The sequence below is a fragment of the Meles meles genome, chromosome 14, assembly GCF_922984935.1.
Source record: "Meles meles chromosome 14, mMelMel3.1 paternal haplotype, whole genome shotgun sequence".
Taxonomy (NCBI): Eukaryota; Metazoa; Chordata; class Mammalia; order Carnivora; family Mustelidae; genus Meles; species Meles meles.
Genome location: NC_060079.1, coordinates 10,826,291 through 10,842,731, shown reverse-complemented (window position 1 = coordinate 10,842,731; position 16,441 = coordinate 10,826,291).

Below are 16,441 nucleotides of genomic sequence, written 5' to 3'. Positions count from 1 at the left end.
GTCCTTCTCTGTAGGTTTATTGACTGTCTCTCAATAGGGGAAGGAAAGATGGCAAACTTTTGGATGCTTTACAAGGGGATGTCTCAGACATTCCCCGTGTAGGTTGGGCAGGCTGCCATTTTCATCTTCCTGCTGCTCTACTCCACCACCATGAGTGAGACTTGCCCCCAAATCAGTCTTCTCTTAGATGGAAGCACAGTTTTCCTCTACAATACCCTGTATCCCCCTAATGTCTTCTCCTCTGCCCATCCCATTTGGTCTGGATGACAAGAGAGTGCAAAAACCCATTCTCATCTGATCATTTATTCTCTTAACTATGTTGTTTATGGTACAACTTCTATGCCCTAAGTCCTTTAAAACCCTGTTTTTGGTCTCAAAACCTTTCTCTTTTATCTTATCTCCACTATGAGACTCAAAATCTATTTTTTAAAATATTTTATTTATTGGAGAGAGAGAGAGATGAAGAGAGAGAGCAAGCGAGTAAGGGTGAGGAGGGGCAGAAAGAGGGAGAAGCAAGCTCCCCCACTGACCAGGGAGCACAATGTGGGGCTCAGTTCCAGGACCCCAAGACCATGACCTGAGCTGAAAGCAGATGCTTAACCGACTGAGCCACCCAGGCACCTCTCAAAGTCTATTTTGAAATCCAAAGCCAAGGGTAGCTTTATTCTCTCTACATTTCTGCTCTAACCTCTCAAATACAAAGAGAGTGAAAACAGAACCTCTTACTGCTTTCTGGTTGGACGGGGGATCACAAAAAACACCAGGAAGAGAAAAACACAGATAAACCCATTGAACAAGACGGTACTACCGCAGTGGGAAGATGTCAATAGTTGCTTGCCACATGAATATATAAAGAGTGCTAACCAAAAAGGAAACATTTAAATTAGTCTATCAATGGTCAGCAGTGCTTTGAAGCAATGTTTACAGAAAATTCTTATTTTATTGGTCTGTACTAAATGTGAGAGTTTCCACATGTTTTCTCCTTTAATCTCCTTCAATCTTTTTTATTTTTATTTATTTTTTTAAAAGATTTTATTTATCCATTTGACAGACAGAGATCACAAGTAGGCAGAGAGGCAGGCAGAGAGAGAGGAAGGGAAGCAGGCTCCACACTGAGCAGACAGCCCGATGTGGGGCTCGATCCCAGGACCCTGGGATCATGACCTGAGCTGAAGGCAGAGGCTTTAACCCACTGAGCCACCCAGGCGCCCCATTCAATCTCTTTTTTAATCTGATGTTTTGTAGATTGAGAAGACTGGAGCCCAGAGAAGTTAAGCAACCTGCTCAGGCAGCGCTGCTGGTAAGGGGCACAATGAGACCAAGGAGCAGACTTCCTGGCTTCCCATCCAGAACCCTTCCCGTGACATTGCACAACTGGAGAGGGGCAGGAGAAAAGACAGGTTGGAGTTGAAAGTGATTACACTGGGGCAATTCACTTGGCTGCACCTTAGGAAAGGCCCATTAGAGAAGCAGTGTGGATCGAGTCATCTTTCTGTATTTTGGCTGTTGGGTCATCCATATCTGTCTGGGGTCTTTGGGACCACTGTCATGTAGCAATGCCATTTCTTTAGCAGAGCTCGGGCTCTAACCGAGCCATGTCTGAATTCCAATTCACATCAGGATGAAGGTTCATGGTGGGAAAGTATGAAGTTACAGAAGATTTAGCTGGGTGGCCAGGCTCCCAGAAGACAGTCCTGGGGCTGCCAACCTCCTTTATACTGTCCCGGCCAAGAGCAATCAACCAACCACGGTGGGTAGGCAAGTCCTCTGAGCTGCTGGGTCCAGAAAGAAATCCGAGATCTAATTCAGTCCTAAACTTAACTTCTTGGATTGTCTACTAAAATTAGCTCTTTCTGTGATCCTCCACTGGCCAGGAATCCAGTCATCTCCTCACAGGCTCAGCCATGTCTCGGAGGGCAGAGAGAACAAGACAGAAGGGTCTTTCTCCGTCAAACTTGAATCTGAGCCGGGGGCAATTTGGAGATTCTTGGAGTTGCTCTAGCTCCATGCTGGTGTAGCCCCAAGCCTTACTGCTGACCCTAAGATAGCCCTACTCACCTTAAATTCCTGCTAAAAGACCAAAGTGCGTCTTCTGTCAGGGCAGACCTCAGAGAAAAGCAGATGTGCTGGGCTATTTAATCTAAATCTGCCAGCCCCAGGCAGAACTGACCCCAAATAGGGTCCACACAGGACAGACAGGCCAGCTGGGAGCACGATTTAAGATAGCGGGTTAGTGGCTTCTTAGCTGGGATGGGGTGTCTTGCACGAGGAAGGGGAAGAACGTGTTTGCCTGGAGGCTAAGTGATTCCATCAAGAAAGCTTTCAGCTGGAATGGAGGAAAGAGAAGAATGCTCAGAAAAACTGGTGGAACCAGTTACTGTGGAGTATGGCAGGAGTGATTTGAGGGGGGGTGACGAATGAGCGTGCAGGAGGTACCTGGTGATTCCCAGGGGAAGGGAGCCAGAACCACACCTTGGAGCCTCAGCTGAGGCTCTGCCAATGCTCTGAGCAAGCAAGAGAAACAAAATGGATTCCAGACCACAGCACCGGATGGCCCCTGCAATCTAATGGGTATCACTGGCAATGGCAGGAGAGTGGCATTCTGGCAGGACTGGTGTCTAATTCAGTGAACCATGGGAGGGGCCAACCACAGCAGGACAAGTGCTCCCATCACAGGCACTTCAAAATGCACCTGGCCATCCTCTTCCTCTATCTCCTTACAATCCCTATCTTGAGAATAGCACCAACATAGACTTAGTCACTATGCCAGAAATCAGCCTTCCCTTTTCCCCCGATCCCCAAAGCTGATCCATCACTATGATCTACTGAGCTCCCTTTAATCTCCCTCTTCTCTACAATCCCCACCGTCAATGCCCTTATTGAAAGATCTCGCCATCTCTTGCCTGGCCATTGTCCCAGCCTCCCAGCGGACCCTCCTATCCCCAGTTCTCCACACTATTGCTACAGAAATCTTGCCAAAATGTAAAATCATGTCACTCCCCACTTAAAATCTTTCAGAAACTTTTCATTGCCTTGAGGGTGAAATATAAAAGGGTCTGCTTATCCCTCCAGCCTCACTCCCTACCCCTCTGCTACAAGACACTTTGTGCTCCAGTCATTCTGAAGGACATGCCATGTCCTCCTCTGGCTCTGCATTTCCCTTCACCCCTGCCTGGAGCATCCTACCACCTGCGCCCTACCCCTCAGAGTCTAAAAAGCTTGTGGGCCTCCAGAACTCAGTTCAGGTACCCTATCCCACAATCTGTGCTGGGAACACCTGCTCTGGGCTCCTTAGCCTCCTGGTCTACCTCCCTGGGCACCTGTACACTGTACACAAGACCCTTGGCCTTGGAAACTCTGGGGAATGTGAGAATCTTGGCATGGATGCCCAACTTTTCCCATGTCATGTGTTTTCAGTGTAGATCTCTGCGGTATAAGCTAAATTCTACTGGACTATTTTTCACAGGGAGACAAATCTTTTCTCATTCCCAGGTTTTTTGCCTGTGACAATAAGCCCAATTATGGCAGGCCCTAGGTTCTTGGCCTCAGGAGCTGAGTGGCCAGTAGGACTTCCAGGAAAGCAGTGAATTAGCCAGATTTTCCCCACAGCCTCGGACCACTGCAAACTACCCCCACCCTGGGAGAAGAACCAGAAAACTCACTGCTTGGCCTACTGGGTTTCTTCTTCCAAATCACCAACCATCTGATAAACCACATAATGTATTCCTAGTAGTGAGCAGGGAGACAGAGAGAAGGTGAACTGACTCCTCCTTCATTTCCTTCCTAGGAAACATAAGAAGTGGGAGATAAGTGTGTGCCCATATCACCTAGGCCTAATTTTAACCCCCTTCATCTCTGGATCCCTGGGGTTCATCACAGCACCTAGCACATAGTAGCTGCTTAAGAAATATTTGCTGAGGGGCGCCTGGGTGGCTCAGTGGATTAAGCCTCTGCCTTCGGCTCAGGTCATGATCTCAGGGTCCTGGGACCGAGCCCCTGCAGAGCAGAGAGCCTGTTTCCTCCTCTCTCTCTGCCTGCCTCTCTGCCTACTTGTGATCTCTCTCTTTGTCAAATAAATAAATAAATAAAATCTTTAAAAAAAAAAAAAGAAATATTTGCTGAATAATGTGACACATGAACATCCTACTATGTGTGCAGTAGTTGGGAATGCAGGATTCTGAAATCAGATTGCCTGGATTCGAATTCAGGCTCTGTCACTTACTGTGTGACCTAGAGCAAATTTCTTAACCCCTCTGGGATCTGTTTCTTCATCTGAAAAATAAATATAGTAACAGTACCCACTTTTCACAGTTTTGGGAATTAAATGACTTAATACATGTAAAGTAATTAGACAAGTGCTTGGCATGTAATAAGTGCTCAATTAGCATCAGATTCTTGGAAGGAGCCCTGCAGATAGGACCAAGTCATTTCCAAAGCCGGGCAGTCCAAGAATTTTTCTTAGTAAAAGGGAAAAAAGAAACATGATGAAGTCTGTATATATACATAAGTGTGTGTATATGTACACATGTCAGATTTTCAGTACTCTGAGATCATGTTCTTTCTGCCCTCCTGATAGAAAATGTCCTTTATTTCATGAACTGATCATGATAGTAAATGGTTATTGTTGTACTTATTCTCTTGACCAATCAAAGTATATATTGCTCCTCTAAGTGCTTTTTGAAATATTGCTAGTCTGTGAATAAGAAGCCTTAGAAAATCTCGGTTATTGGTGTGGAGACCTCCGGGGAGTCTCTCACTTATGAGATTATATCATCGAGGACAGTGATTCCCAAGCTTGGCTGCATTTTAGTATCACCTGGGGAGCTTACCAAAAACAAAACCAAAAACACCTGATGCCTGGGTCTGACCCCGTGAGGTTCTAGTGTAATAGGTCTGGATATAGGACATAAAATGTGGCCAAGGGGAGATAGGTAAGTGATCTGGAACAAGGAGCCAGACAGCGGTCATTTATTTTACTTTTTTAGTTCAATTTCAATACAAGCTCCTCTCTCTTCATTATTCCCAGAGCGGAAAATGGACCAAATAAAAACAAACAGGAGTAGAGAGGGCCAGGAATGGAAAGAATAGACAAAACACTTGTTTTATAATTAACTAGCATTTCAAAACACTATCTCATCAACTACCTTTTCTCTTTATAACATTTAAGTTCAGGAATCCCTTGATTCCTCATTATATTTGATAAAGTCTCATGCTCTTCTTGTTTGATTTCAAAATGACTTTTCCTAAAAATAGTAACATGACATAAGGAAAATAATTTCTCAAAATCTTCTAAAGAGCCTTTGGTATTCCTCTCCATGCCATTATTGTGACATCATCTCAAATATTTAGTCACCCAGAAATGTTCTTCCTCTCAGCTTTTAAAATTCCTTATATATTAAGATACATTTCTAATTATATTTCAAATAAGAACCAGATGTTTTGAACACTTTACTTCGAGATCTCTTCCTAAATCTTGTTTAAAAACTATTAGGTGGGGGCGGCATTTTGGCTCACTCTTCCCCTGCTCCCTCTGTATATTTCCCAAAGATTTAACATTCTCAGAGCTTTTGCCTGGGAATGTATGAGTTTGCCTCTAACAGAAAATTGTTTATAGCATTTCACTTTTCATAAGACTCAACTGTGTGTTGAGCAAAGTGAAGGGTTAATTTTGCAGGTCATGGTATTACCAGAGTTTTCTGTAACATTCTTAGAATTAAAAAGTTGCTCATTTAGCTGGTTACTCCCTTCCCTTTATCAATCCACGGTCTTCACCTTTCTTGTAAATGGAACAAGCCCGCTTTGTTTCAACACTTCACTTTAACTCATGCTGTATCTTGCCTCAAGCGTGCTTACAGCTCATGTAATAAGGAAGTGCAAAATAATACGGGAACAATTAGCCATAACTTAGAATACAAATTTCTTTTCCTCCTGAGATCTTGCCAAATCACTATTGGTTGGAGATCACATGTGAACCTAGATTAAGTTCCCACATCTTGAACTGTATGGAACACAAAACCCTCACTCCTCCTGGGTGGCAATGGCTGGGGTCCGGGTGTGAAGAACAGAAGGAGACGCTTCCATGTTTTCAAAGGTCAAGACTACGGCTGTGCTTCTTACTCCAAACCAAGGTTCCTGAAGAGCAAGAGCGATCAAAGGGACGGGAACTCTGCAAAGCTGACTCCAGCGGCCAGTTACTCCATCCAAAGGTGGCTTCACTGGGAGTTGGGTCTGGAAAACACACCTTTAGTTTGGTCTTTTTCATTCACTCATGGGAATCCCCCACGTAGAAAGAGTAGGTAAGGTACGAAGAATCAAGACCATTTAGTCTTCTGGCTGATCTACAGAGTGGAGTGAACTATTTAAGTCCTGGACTATTTGACTCCTAGAATATGCCGGTGCAAAGTCAAGTCTGGCCTCCAGCTTCTACTCCAACTTCATCTTCTGCCTTGCTCCCACTTCCTTCCACCTCTTGCTATGCTTGGGAGGAGCTATGCCCTTCCAGGCCTCCCTCCGCAGGCTTTCCTCCTCTTCTGGACCCAGTGAATTCACAGTCAACCCTTGAGATCCAGGACAATGTCATGTCTCCAGCACCGCCCTCCCAGGAGTACCCCACTCAGCTTGTCGTGGCCACCTCTATGTACCCATAACTATTTTAGCATGTCTCTCTTTGCATTTCCTCTTGTTGTAATACAAAGTTTGGGTCACCGCTGTGAACCTCACTAGGTGGTGGACCCTGCCAGGATGAGGACAGTGCCTTTGTGTCCCCTGGGCCCCACAGTGACGGCTCCTAGGAGAGAGAACACGTATTTGCTCCGGGAGGGAGGGGAGGGTGGCAAACACGTGGAGTCCCGGCGATTCTGCCTGTCGCTGAGTGACCGCAAACACAGTGCTCTCACTCTCATTTGCTGTGACCCTTGGAGGATGTGAGTGCTTTTCTTTAGTGTCAGTTTACGTCATGGGCCGCAAGCACACAGCAACCGTGCCTTCCTGTGTCAAGTGAAGTCGTGGTGATCCCTTCCAAGGCTGGAGGCAAGACTGGCTGTTAGGCTAAGAGAATAGACCACTATCATTTATGGGCAACTGAAAAGACGTTCTAGCATAGTTCTGCCCATAAATGAGTCTGGCCTTGCATGTTACCTCAGGAATCCAAAGCCATTATAGTCATTGAAAGCCTTTTTTGCCTTTTTAGATTTGATGAGCTGCTAGCAGGTGGAAGTAAAGGGACAAACCAGAGAACTTTTTAGCACCCTCTTTCTCTAGGAGGGAAATACCAGAAATACACAAACGTGGTTAAGTTAAAACAAAAAACACTGCATAGTGTGGCATTTTCCCAGAGGCGGGAGGGTGTGGCGCTGATTAAAGTGATCAGAGAACATCCTTGCTGCCTCCCAACAGGAGTCTTCCAAAAAAAAAATCTTTTTTTTAAACATTTTATTTATTTATTTTTCAGAGAGCGAGCAAGAGCACACGTAGGGGCTGCAGCAGCCAGAAGGAGAAGCAGGCTCCCCTCTGAGCAGGGAGCCTGATGCAGGACTCAGTCCCAGGACCCTGGGATCATGACCTGAGCTGAAGGCAGACGCTTAACTGACTTAGCCACCCAGGCATTCCTTTAAAAAAAAATTTTTTTTTTTTTTTTTGACAAATGCTGCCTGAGGCTGACGGATACATATAGCAGAGGACACCAGCCCCACACAGCAGCCCATGGTCACACCAGTCCTCCTGTCCTCACACTGGCAGACAGAGGCCTCTGCTCTTGAGTCTTCGTGGGGAACTGGGCAGATTTGGGAGCCTCAGCTGGAGCTGAGCTGGAGCCAGAGCCACAGGCTGGACCCTGGTTGTTGTTGTTGTTGTCGTTTTTTTTAAGATTTTATTTATTTATTTGACAGAGAGGATCACAAGTAGGCAGAGAGGCAGGCAGAGAGAGTGAGAGGGAAGCAGGCTCCCTGCCGAGCAGAGAGCCCGATGTGGGACTCGATCCCAGGACCCTGAGATCATGACCTGAGCCGAAGGCACCGGCTTAAACCACTGAGCCACCCAGGCGCCCTGGACCCTGGTTTGAGCCTTGCTCTTGGACTTTGCTGGCAGAGCCTGAGACCATGGTGATGCACACAAGAGCACATTTCCTGAGCTTGGGGTGGGCACTGTAGGTAAGGAGACTGAGCTTGTGATTGACACTGTGGGGTCTTGGGCCTGACCTCCTTGGGCTGTAGGAGAGCCTGGATAGCCTTGATAGTGCATATTCCTCAGGACCTTGGGGTCCACCCCTTAAGAGATTCATGTCTTTGTGACTGGGGTTTCTGGATGCTTTCTGTGCCATTTTCGGGACTGGTTGTGCATGGTGTGGTTCTTGGACTTGGCCATGTGTGCACTAAAATCTAAGGCCCCCAAAGTTCCTGGGACCTGAAGAGAAAGAGGGAGGCCACCAGGAGATCTTCAGTCTTGGAGCAAGTTTTGTTCTATGAACTTGTGAGTTAGTGGCTGCACTGAGACGACTTCAGGTATGCCCCCAGAATCGATCATTTCCAACTTCCTAGAGATGCTAAATTAAGAAGAGTAGGGATTGTGCCAGAACATTTCCCCCCAAATAAGGACTTTGCCAAACTATCTTTTGCCCCAGACAAACTTGTTTCCTTTGACTCTGTTTCCTTTTCTTCATGTGTAGTCTTTCCATTCTTCGGTCCAACCAATGTTTACTAAACACATAATGTGTACTGTGCTTGGCTCTGCGTATGCAATTGTAAATGAGTCCACCATAATTCTGGGATGGGGGAAGAACCTTAAACCAATGATTACAAGGAAGAATGCTGAGGGTGTTGTGAGGAAGACAGGTCTCCTACAGGGTCATATGGAGCCCACCTTCTCTGTTAGTGGGGATGCAAGCTGGTACAGCCACTCTGGAAAACAGCATGGAGGTTCTTCAAAAAGTTGAAAATAGAGTTACCCTATGACCCAGAAATCACACTACTGGGTATTTACCCTAAAGATACAAATGTAGTGATCCGAAGGGGCACTGACATGCACCCAAATGTTTATAGCAGCAATGTCTACAATAGCCAAACTATGGAAAGAACCTAGATGTCCATCAACAGATGAATGGACAAAGAAGATGTGGTGTATATACACAATGGAATACTATGCAGCCATCAAAAAAATTGAAATCTTGCCATTTGTGACAATGTGGATGGAACTAGAGGGTATTATGCTGAGCGAAATAGGTCAATCAGAGAAAGACAATTATCATATGATCTCCCTGATATGAAGAAGTGGAGATGCAACATGGGGGGTTTGGTGGGGGTAGGAAAAAAATAAATAAAGCAAGATGGGATCGGGAAGGAGACAAACCATAAGAGACTCTTAACCTCACAAAACAAACTGAGGGTTTGAGGTGGGGAGGAAGGTAGGGAGAGGGTGGTGGGGTTATAGACATTGGGGAGGGTATGTGCTAGGTGAGTGCTGTGAATTGTGTAAGCCTGACGATTCACAGAACTGTACCCTTGGGGCAAATAATACATTATATGTTAATAAAAATAATTTTTTTTAAAAAGCCTGTTTCTTTCATCCTGTAGCCATAGCAGTATTTACCTTATAGAATTTGCTGATTTTTAGGGTTTTTTAAAAATAAATTAATTAAATTAATAATTAATGATTTAATTAAAAATTAAATTATCTAATAAGTGCCAACCAATTGTACTATTATTTAAAAGCCAGTTTTTTCCAAAAGCTTTTTATCTATTGACAACTTGAAAAGAAAATGGTGTGAACGTTTGTAATGTGTAGTTCTGTCATCTGCCAATAAGTCAACGCACTAAATAGCTTCTCAGAAAATAGGCCTACTGACTTCCTTCTCTCTTCTGCTTGATTAAGTAATTAACAGCCTGCTAGGGGAAAATATCTAACAGGACCCTTGATTCTCTGTGCCTCTGCTGAAGGAGTCAGAACGTTCTGCTGCAAACAAGTGTATGGAGACATTCGTCCTGAGTGACCAGAATGAAGGCCACCCTCCAGCCAGGTCACCTCCCAGGTGCTGCGAGGACCAGCCATGCTGTTGGGAATCAGGCTCAACGGCTCGGCTCGGAAGGAAGGACACCAGCCCCACACCTCCAGGCCAGGTGTGGTGCCCATTGTTTCAGAGGACTGCATTATTTAACCTCACAGGAGTCCAGTCAGTATGGTGGGGCTTGGCTACACGGTTCACTCTTTTAGTTGTCAAACCCTGTCAGTATCAAGGCTTGTGTCCCAACTTCCAAACTCCCTGACTGTGGCAAACTTGAATGAGGGAAGTGGGGAATGTAGTGTCCTTTGTTCTCCTCTTCACGCCAAGGAAGATGGATTTTCTAGTAGTGAGTGTGTGCCTCTAGACCAGGAACCTCACCAGGGCCTCCTGGTTTTCTCTCCTCCTTTAGGTGGGAGAGCACGGCTAGAGGGGACTGACATTGGGTACTTGTCTTCTCCTGGGTCAGTTAGGCTTTAATAAAACCACAGCAGGTGAGGGGCTGGTTTCCCCCAAGGACAGACCTTGTTAAGAAGAACCCAGTGCTCTGGGGTGTTTCAAAATGGTTCCTTTACCCCTCCTCCTGCCAGAAGCATTAAGGGATTTTTTTTTTTTTTAAGCTGAGAGTCATTGTGAAAACCCACTAGAGCACCAGGAGCTAAAATTACTCAAAGTGAATTGGCCGCCTGATGACTGGGTGTCCTTGGAGTTTTAATCTCTCAGATATGTCCACACTGAGCCTCCAGCCATTCAGGTTTTCCTGTCCCACCCTGGTTCCCCAGCTTCCTGCTCTGGTAAGTTGTGACTCTATCTGTCTGTGTGTCTTTCCAGTTTGGTAGGGGAGGGGGGTGCGGTTTGTCCTGTGTCCTCACTTCTCTTACAGATTTAAGAAGAGTTGTTGTTGACTCTTCAGTTTGTTCCGTTTTCTTTTGTTTTGTTTTTACTTGTTAGCTTGGAGTATCAGCTTCGAAGTTTATAGGCTGGGTCCAAAACCAAGCCCCCAGTGTATTTTTCTTCTACCTATCCACAGAACACTCTGAATAGATATGAGAATTTGCATTACTGAAACTCTGGTCATTGATTTCAGATAGTCTGTGATCTTCATAGTTCAGGAGAACTTTCTAGAAACAGTTAATTATGTATTTGGAAAGGGGCTAAGTTCTCCCTGGTGTTGGCAGAGTTGAGATCTCAAATCACGGGGGTGGGAAGGCTTGCTTCTAGTGGAGACTTACTCTCATGCTCATAGTTTAATTCCAACTTGGTGTGATTAGGGTGCTTTATTTCCAGTCCCCCAGGGTGAGGACAGGTGCAAGGATTTTCCCTCCCACCCCTCTGGTCCATCATAACCCAAATTCAAGTTCTCCCGGACTGGTTTCATCCTCAGGACAAAAGCAGCTCAAGACTCACTTAACTCTCTGGCCTCCTCCCCCTCATCCCCCCTGCTGATCTCAACCTAGTGAATTCCTTATAATCCTATCTGAGCTTTTAAGGTGTATGTGTGTGTGCTTAATGTAATTTACATAGCATTTTTAGTGATTTTCAGTGGGAGGGCTGTTCCAAATAACCTATCCCTACCCAAACCTGATAGTGGAAAGGGAAAGATACTCTATTTTCTTAATAGAATTTGTAAATCTGAAATTTCCTTCCTTACTCTGCTTATTATCTGACAAGTCCAGTGAGATTATACACTCCATTACCTTCTGTCTTGATCATTTGTGCATCCACAAGTCTTGACTAGTGCCTGGCACATGGTAGGTATCTAATAAGTAGTCATGACAGTAATAATAATAATAATAATAATAAAATCATAACAGTAAAACATCTTTTTTTTTTTAATGTAATTTCTACCCCCAACGTAGGGCTCAAACTCACAACCCCAAGATGTAGAGTCATGTGCTCCACGGACTAAGCCAGCTGGGCACCCCTAACAGTAGACGATCTTAAACATGGGACACATCTAGTGTCTTAGCTGACAGCTCTGCTCCAGTCCCCCCTTCTCCAAGCCATCCTACCTGTGGTGGGAGATAGAACTTCGGAGAGCACGTGCTCTCAATTTCAGTAGTGCCCCACTGCCTTTCCCATCGAGACCGTATTTCTTAGCTTGGTATCCATACAGGTCTGGCCGTGAAGTGATTTTGTATTCTTTTTGCATCACGTGTTCTCCCTCAAAACCAGTCTATTTGGCATTTTCCAAACATGCAACGCAACTTTGTGCTCACTAATTCCCCTGCCTTGGCTATTCTTCCCATTACCTTGTTGTTCTGTTCCAACCCTCCTATTCCTTTGACACACCACTCAAATTCCACTTCTACAATTCCTTCTCTCATCTGCTGGCAAGAATTAATGCTCCTTTCTTTAAACTCCCAGAGTGTTTTGGGCTTCCTTATATATCTCTTATCACATGTGCTTTGCATTATAAGTACTTCTTTACATGGATTAATGCTTCTCCCAAACACTTGATGGTGCTTTGCACATTGCAGACACTCAACAAATATGAATAGAAAAATGGATCATCAAAACAGGCTTAGCTTGTGAACCTCCAATAATACCAAACAAGGGGCAGCTGGGTGACTCTGTAGGTTAAGGTTCAGGTCATGATCCCAAGGTTCCTGGGGTTGAGCCCCGCATCGGGCTCTCTGCCCAGCAGGGAGTCTGCTTCCCCATCTCTCTCTCTGCCTACCTCTCTGCCTACTTGTGATCTTTGTCTGTCAAATAAATAAAATCTTAAAAAAAACAACAACAACAAGAGGATGTTTGTCTATTGGAGCCAGAAATACCTGATCTTTCAGGCTCCTGGAGATTTCTGAATATAGCAGGGTCAAGCAATAGCCATGCCAATGGACGCTTACTTATTTTATTTAAAATTATCATTTAAGGGCTGCCAGGGTGGCTCAGTCGGTTAAGCATCTGCCTTCAGAATAGGCCATGATCTCAGGGTCCTGGGATTGACCCCTGCATCAGGTCCCTGTGGAGCACAGACCCCTGCTGCTCCCTCTGCCTGCTGTTTCCCCTGCATGTGCTCTCTCTTCCATTCTCTCTCTCTCTCTCTCTCTCAAATAATAATAAATAAATCTTTAAGAAGTAAAAATAAATAGTAAAATTATTTAAAATAATAATTTTTAATTGTGACATTATCACAATTACGTGACATTGTCAAACGATGCCAGTCGTTTGACACCTTTTACAAAATGGTTGGGGGCACATTGTTCTTTTCATTTCTTTTTCTCTTTTAAATTTTAAAGCACATGGAGAATTTCATCAGAGGACTCCCTTAGAGAATCTAGAACTAAAAGTTAATTCTAGCAACACCCACACCAAGTTGGGTCTGACTCACATTTTCTATCAGCAGTTCCTGTAACCTTGTTGAATTTCTCATTTGTACTATTACTTCACTGAATGCCACAACCCCGAAAAAGAAAAACCCAAGATAGCATTTCTCTTGTTTCCAGAGGCCATGTTCTACAGGTGGAAAATTCCAAGTTATAAAATTGAGCATTTGGGATGCCTGGGTGGCTCAGTGGCTTAGGGCCTCTGTCTTGGGCTCAGGTCATGATCTCAGGGTCCTAGGATAGAGCCCCACATCAAGCTCTCTGCTCAGCAGGGAGCCTGCTTCTCTTTCTCTCTGCCTGCTTCTCTTCTCTGCCTGCCTGTGATCTCTGTCTGTCAAATAAATAAATAAAATCTTTTTTTTTTAAATTGGGCATTTGAAATCCTGTGCCTTCAGCATAATAGGGCAGGTTTTTTTGTCTGAAATAGAAATTGGTAGCCGTTATATTATCAGTTATATTACTGCAACAGATTTCATTACCGCATGCTGTTGACTACTAAGAATCTTCTAAGTTCTGCAGAAAAGCACTTGTGGTCGAAGTATTCCCTCTGATTCTCTTTCAAAGGACTGACAGGAAGGAGGACTATTGCTGGACATATGACCACATATGACACTATTCCTACATGAATCGAGGCAATTACGTGGGTCTGTATTAATGTTTTTGCACTTCCCTGTTGATCAGGAGAAAAGTCTGAGTCATCAAAGAAAAGGCTCTAAGAAGTAGTACGTTTGAATCAACCTGAAACTAAGGGAAAACAAATCCTATCAAAAAAAACACGTTTGCAGATCACACATGGATAGCTTAGGAGGAGAAAAATAAAAGAGGACATACAAAGGATAGATGTAATTAAATATCAGAGAGAAAAACTCTCTAAGGAGGGAATGTCAGGGGCCAGGAAGTCTACATTGGATGCCAAAAATCTGGACAAGAACCCAAGACCTCCTAACTGAAGGGAGGGGCAGGGGTGGGGGATGCCAAGTGATGCTTGATAGACTTCCAGTCTGCTTAGAGGTTACATCAGGTAATGTCTCATAGGATCTCAAATCTGACATCTTGTTGATAATGTTGGAGGCATACTGGTGTGGAATGTGTTGTATCCCAACAAGAGTATATGCTTCAAATCCATCCTTACCGTAATCACAGCCAGAAATCCTAACTTCTCTGTTTACCCCAAGTTATACCCCTGTAATACTCTGTGGCTCCCCAGGTGGACCCCATCCCCAGCCTAACCCCTCCTCCAACCCACTTCTGCTCCTCCAGCTGGAGCCTTCACTTTGCAATCAGCAAAATCCTCCAACACATCTCCATTTCTTCACAAGCACCCGGCTCACCCGAGAAGTCTTCACCACAGCCCAAGCAAGTGTGCTGTTTCTCTCTCACACACATCTTAGAACTCAGGACCAGAAGCAAAAGCCATCTTTCCTGGGCTGCCATTACCCTTTGCAGGCCATGTCTCTCTCCCTCTCTGTTGCACAAACCCCCACTTTTTGAGACTCCCACCCTTCACATGCCACCTGCATGCACGGACTTCTAGAACACAGCCTCCGCACGTCACATACACACACTCCCCTCGTATGCTCAAGGCTTTGGCTCCTGGCTGCCTGTCCTCCTTTCCACCCCAGCGCCTGCAGGATTTTGGCTTTTTCTCTGTATGTAGTGATGACACAACCACCATGCTCGCCTCTTAGACCCTTGACCATGCAACAGTCTTGAAAGCAGCCACCCCCACGCAGGTGGATATGTGGATTAGGTCATCATATATGTAGTCCCCCGATCTCTAATCCCACACCTGTCTCATCCACCACACCTTCCCAACCTTCCAGCGCTCCTATTCAAATACTTCCACCACACAGTCCTTCGACTACGTGTTGCTGTCATCCACTAACAGCCATGCTCTGACAGCTTTGTCTCCCAAGACAAGAGAGAATGGGGGCTTTGGAGGGGAGCCTCCCTGCTCTTCCCATCCCCAAACTGGCAGACCTCTTAGCACGTACACCTGGTTCCTTCCCATCTTACCTGTCTTGTGTATGCTGTCCTAACACAGTGCTCTCTCTTGCTCCCCGGGGTCGTTCCAATAGCTGGCCGATCTGTTTTAGTGTCTACATTCTGAGAAGGAGCGTCTCTCTGATGCCCTGGCAGGCTGTGGTTGGGTCATGCTGGCTCCGAAGAGTCGACTGTTAGATTTTCAGGGATCTTGCCAGCTCTTGGGCATTATGTTGGTGATTCGGAATGGGCTGTGCTGAGAGTGTTTATACCGCTGCAAAGGAAGCCCCTGGTTTTCCAAAGGGGGTTTTGTTAAACATCTACGGGCACATTCCTGTCTTACTGTCATCCTCCTGCTGCTACCCACTGGTTCTCTGCGGCTCCTCCCACCTTTATCCCTAGCAACGCAAATCTTCGCAGGAACTGTCCCAGGGTTGAGTTCCAGTCACCTGTTCCCTCCTCAAGCCTACTCTGGTCTAGCTTCTGTCCCCATCAAAGCCACTGAGCACCTTCTCGTTCACTGCTGCCCTGCCTAATATAGCCTCCACAAAACAGCTACGGGAAACTGTTAAAAAAGAAAATCCTGGAAATTAAAATGGCTTTAAAAACTCGGAAGGGCGCCTGGGTGGCTCAGTCGGATAAGTGTCTGCCTTTGGTTCAGGTCATGATCCCAGGGTCCTGGAATTGAGTCCCACATCTCATTTGAAGAAACAATCACACTGCAATTACAATTACATTAATAAGGCTTCGAAATAATAGCTGTCATTTTGTTTTGTTTTTATTTATTTAAGATTTTATTTTTAAATAACCTCCATACCCAACATGGGGCTTAAACAACCTCGAGATCAAGAGTCACATATCCTACCAACAGAGCCAGCCAGGCACCCTGAAATGGTAGCTCTCCCTTTAAAAACAGCAATATATGGGGCGCCTGGGTGGCTCAGTGGGTTAAGCCTCTGCCTTCAGCTCAGGTCATGATCCAAGGGTCCTGGGATTGAACCCTGCATCGGGCTCTCTGTTCAGCAGGGAGCCTGCTTCCCTCTCTCTCTCTGCCTGCCTCTCTGCCTACTTGTGATCTCTCTCTGTCAAATAAATAAATAAATAAATCTTTTTTAAAAAAAACAGCAATAATGCAAAC